Genomic DNA, 5,434 nt, shown 5'->3' with positions numbered 1-5,434 from the left:
TTTGTAGATTTACATCATCCTATCTTTTCTTATCAACCTACCTAAAAGATAATAAATAATGAATAATAATCACGTCCCATAAGTCGGTTTATATTTACCAAATGTAGGTTACAGAGATATAATATCTGATCACTAGAATCTTTCGCTATTTTCATATTATTTACCATATCTCGTGCCATTGAAGACTTTATTTTTAGGCTATCATAGGACCGCAGCTTACTAGAGACGTCCTCGATCTAGGAGGGCACAAGTGGAAATGAAGAATATGAAGGGGAAAACTAAAATTCAGTGGATAGAAAATAAATTATGAAAGGGGAATTAAACTTGTTTGCAAGAAGAGATGATAACGGAAGCAGCCTCGAGGGCAAGCCTCTTGGTTATGGCTAAACTAATTCCCTACATGGAAGCCATCACAATCCCCACCTTTCCTTCAAATCTCTTTGACTTCACCATTTCCACTTTCGATGCAATCTAAGCTGAAACACACTCATTAACAACTTGGATTCATTGAAGCTTCAAATAAATAGTGAAAATGACGTTGTTGAAACTCAGACTAGGGCGAAGCTGAAGCGCAAATCCAGAAAATCATTCATTAATAGGAGGTCAAACAAATCTAGAAACTCATATTAGGCCAAAGCTAAAGCGTTGTTGAGTAAAATTAACCCTAAATTACATACACAAAAAGGTAAATTAATAGAATCAAACAATAAAATTCAAAGCCAAACAAAATAACCCTAGATTATAGACACATAAAGGAAAAGTAACGAAACAAGAAATCAAACCAATATTCAATCAAATCAACCAACAAAAAATGAAAACAACAATTACCTGTACATGGTGACAACCAAGAAGAGTGATAGATAAAATGATTACCTAAGTAGGACTATGATGAGAGCACCAACGTCAATGAAAGGGAGACCATGGTGTAGAGTTGGATCGACGAAGGGCGACCACGAAGAGGCACATGCACGATGCTAAGCTCTTTCTATTTTCACCACTTCCAATTTTCAATCAACTAGCATGGAGAAGGCGATGCTACAAAGGTGAAGGTGAGGCAACCACTATTAAAGGGATGCGACCACAATGAAGGCGAGGGACCAAGTGAGACATTGTGTTTACGTTTTTTACATTTAGGTTTGAGGAGGGAATTGAAAAATGATTTGGATTTTACCTTGGGTTTAAAGTATTATTTGGGTGCATAGTATTAGTTTTTGTTTTTAGTTTTTATAGTGTCTTTGTGTGTTTAGTTTTAGCAAAGTGTCTTAGTTTTTTGTTTTAGTTTTTGAATAGTGTTTTGTTTTTAATAGGAGGGAAATTTTAGTTGATGGAATTTTCCAAGTCTAGAAAATTAGTCTAGAAATAGGACGAATTTAGTGTTGCCTAAAACTAAAATGTTGTAGTGTTCATTACACATTCAAGAGTGAGAATTACAAGGGAGGGATCTCTCCATTTATAGGAGTGAAAAGCTCCAGTTTCAGCTAAGCAATTTGAAGGGAAACCATGTTAATTCTAGCACATTCGCCTAACTTCCTTCCATGATTTTTAGATCAAAGGCCATGTGACAAGTCACACATTCCTCATTTGCACCATGTGCTAAATGTTCAAAGCATGGAGCATGTGAGATGGACTCTTAGCCTAGTTATTAAAATTGGGCTTGAATTGATCTAATTTCAAATTGTGCTAAAATTATATAGTTTTCTTACAATTATTGAAAGCTTGGCCTAATACATGGCCTAAAGTTAAACTATACTAATGGACTATTAGAAATCCCATCAAATATTTATGTCCTCCTTGGCCCATGAGAAAAGAATTTGAAGCCCATTAGGCCCATTGTAGTCTTCATGTTTCCTGTCTTCTTGTATTCTTCTGACCATGCTGTTTGTAAATGAGAGTGAATGAGTAAAAGAATAGTATAATTATGTTTGTAAATGCCATATTTTGAAAATATGGCAGTTATAAAATTGTTGTATATAAAGGAAATTATGAAAATCTTTAGAACCGCCATATTTACTTCAATTTTTTGTAGTGAATAAGGAAGATTTTTTAATGCGAAAAAATTCTACGTATTTTAGTAGCATTCTAATAGGGTGTTACTCATTAACCCTAAACAAAATTAGATAATACCATAGATTGATATACCTAGGTTTTTCCCTATACTTCATTTGGGGGAAAACTAAGATATTGCTAAAGTTCTATGCGATAAGAGTCTCTAACACATACTATTCCCTTGAATCTCAAGATTCCATCAACACCTCTTGTAAACTCCTTCGTTACTTCTAATCCCAAGGTACCTAAACTCTATTAAAACTAAGGTCCAACTCTTACTTGTCCTTCATCATTTGAAGAAACTCATTATTGATGGTAACTCGACCACAACTACTAATTCTTGTTGTCAAATCAACTCCCAAGTTCATATCCTTAAATCTCTCCCGCAGGTAAACTTTCTTTAGAAAATCCATCCACCTTCTTTGCCTCATGTTAAGCTCCTTCTAGTCAATAAGATACTTGAAGCTCTTGTAACCACTAAACATTTGAAACTTTCCTCCATAAAAGTAAGGCCTCCATATGTTAAGATCAAAGACCACCGTTGCCAACTCTAGATCATGTGTGGGGTAGTTCTTCTCATGCACTTTCAAGAACTGCCTTGAAGCATACACCACAACTCTTCCTTCTTACATAAGCACACAACTTGATGACAATCACCCAAGGGTGTGCATCATGGTTAAGGATGTCAACGAGGTGGGTAGGGTACGAGTAGTAGCTCCCCCATACCCTACCCGCTGGATAAATATATGCCATGTACCCGTACCTATGTCCGTCGAGTATCCGTTATGTAGGTACCCACATAATTTTTTAATATCCACGGATATCCACAGGTACCCACAGGTATTTACAAAAAAATAAAAATAAATATTCAACAATATATTTTAATCGTAAATTCAAATAAAATACAATACATAACATTCATAAATTTTAAAAATTGTCCAAATAACCCGTTTAAATAGTGTTGAATGATAGTTTATAAAGAAATGATTTTTTTTTTAAAACTAATTGATAAAAAAATAACTCACTCAAAATCAATATGTTATTATTTTAATAATGTTTTGTTTTGTTTTATTTTTTATTTTATTTAAATTAGAGTATAGAGAGTAAGGATATCCACGGACACAGATACTATGATATCCGTTTACATGCGAGTATTAAAAATACTCGTACCCGTTACCCGTAAGTATCCATGTACAAAATTCATTTCCTACCTGTTGCAGATTTTATCTACGGATACCCACGGGTACAAATTTTTTTGACATCCCTAATCATGGCCAATGGCAAGGCCTAACTTTAATTTCTTTGTTTTTAAATAATTCAGTAAATGTATAATTCTAAAGGTTTAATGTTTTGTTTCGTGTAATTGCCAAGTTATTGGACTTGTATTTTTGACCTAAGTTTTATTTATGTTTCCATTATACTTCTCTGCAATCTATTTTGAACCATGCACCGTCTTCTTTGGGTCGAGAAGCCTAAATCCTTCTTCAACAAGCGTTCAGCAAGGAAGTTTTCACCTTTGGACCTAGAGCTACCCAATGTCTTCAACAAACATTCTTCCAACGATCTTTGTACATCCATCAAGTGGGCCATGACAGGCTACACTTATAGTACTCAAGTTATATTCTGATGTATTGTGGCTTATAAACACTTAAGCCAATCCTCAACCAGTTGATGTGGGACTTCTTGTCCCTCCACATATAAAAAGTTCGAAACATTTCCAGCTTGTTCATGACACGGTATATAGCACACATGGCATGATCCATACATTGGGTGCAAGTGGGAATAATCCACCATCAATCCCACAAGCAATGAGAGGCAAGCTACATAAGCTCTTGAAGATAAAATGGTTTGCACGATGTGGGACTTATGCACCTAGGAATAAAAGATGCATATGTTTATTGGAACATTTGTCCATGCTAGAAAAGCAAGGCTTCTCTAAAATAAGAATTCCACATTGCGAATTTGTGAGCCTCCTAGTTCCTAATTTGACTAGGAAAATTTTTTTAGTTCTTCCACTGCTTGTTCGTGGGTTTGGAGTCCTACTTTGCGAGACGTGATGATGGTAAACTTTAGTTGAGAATTTTAGTCTATTGGGCTTAAGCCCCTAACATCACACAAAATCAAGATTTAAGAGTTATCCAATTGTGTGACCTATTGTAAAGTGCACCAAGTCAGTTGTAAAATAGTCGAATGAGGGTTATCATATCCATAGGGATTTAGCAAGTGTATTGGTAGTTTGTTTTTCAATGTTCTTTTGTATTTAGATAAAGAGTACATGTATATATCAATAGTAGTATATAGTATATAGATTGAGTGAAGTAGAGACTACAAGTGGATTTCATCTCATCTTCTTCTATTGCACCACTACTATTTTGTCTATTTCATATGCAAATCCTTCAATATCCTATTAGTACTTTTAAAGGTGGAGTTAAGACCATTCCTACATTATACAACCTAAGGATTTCAAACCTAGTGTGATTCCTCCATCCTAGTGAATGAATCATTGCTTTATTGTGCAAGTGATGAAGGATTGACCCAAACCAAGAATGGAGGAACTTGCTTAAAAAGACTAAGCATTTTAGAAAGGAAGTTCAATAATCCTTCATCCATGTTCATTGTTTTCTTTAGGTTTGAAATTCTCTAAGTTGACTTAGTTGAATCAACCTTAGTTCACTGGTTGACCTTGGACTAGGTTTAACTTGTTGACTAGAGTTGACCTTTACTTAAGCCAACATGCTAATCCTTATTTATGTGTTTTGTAGGTTTAAGTAAGGTTAATTATGGTGGGTGATGTGGCCCAACCCTAGTGGAGAAGTAGAGATGATATGGAGCATAGGCGAAGGAGAGAGAAAGGGAAAAAATATAAAGTAAAAGACATAAAGCAAATGTACCTTTGTACCTTTGGCCTCCTTTGTTTTTAGCACATTTTGGCAACTTTTTAGAGACATATAACACACCTTCTTGGTCTCCTTTCACGCTAGAATTAGCCTTGCACACACCATAGTTAGCTCTTTTGTCTCTCATTTTGGTAACCTTAATTGACCTAGTTTCTAGAAGCCAGGGTTAACTTTTTGTAGAGACATCCTTAGGTATCTTTTATTTGCTTAGAGGCCCTTAAACTCTTCTATATAAGGGTTGCTCCTAAACATGTAAAAGCGTTGAACATTTTGAAGTAAAAATCACTCTTGTGTATCAACCATTTCCGTGAGGGCTTCTCCTCCAAGGAGTGAAGGGTCTTCTTTTCCTTATCATGCTTGCAAGTGGCGGCTTCATCACTCATCTCTAGGGTTGGCTTGGCTTATGTCTGCCCCCTCCTATGAGTGGCATGCTACTTTCCACCATTTCCATCTTCTTTGCTTTCCCTTTTCTAGTTTATTTCTCTTATTTC

General features: G+C 35.4%; 1 long non-coding RNA gene across 1 annotated transcript; it reads right to left on the bottom strand.

The window, feature by feature from the left end:
- Window positions 1–284: 284 nt before the first annotated feature.
- LOC146881587 (uncharacterized) lies at window positions 285–1,129 on the bottom strand. Its single transcript, XR_014986194.1, has 2 exons — window positions 874–1,129; window positions 285–564 (listed from the first exon to the last, which is right to left on the bottom strand). It is a non-coding gene; the product is annotated as an uncharacterized LOC146881587 (long non-coding RNA).
- Window positions 1,130–5,434: the final 4,305 nt, after the last annotated feature.

Source organism: Vigna unguiculata, chromosome 11 (genome assembly GCF_037176805.1).
Source record: "Vigna unguiculata cultivar grain cowpea cultivar isolate G323 ecotype 2 chromosome 11, ASM3717680v1, whole genome shotgun sequence".
NCBI classification, from domain to species: Eukaryota; Viridiplantae; Streptophyta; class Magnoliopsida; order Fabales; family Fabaceae; genus Vigna; species Vigna unguiculata.
This window is presented reverse-complemented; position numbering and strand designations above follow the sequence as displayed.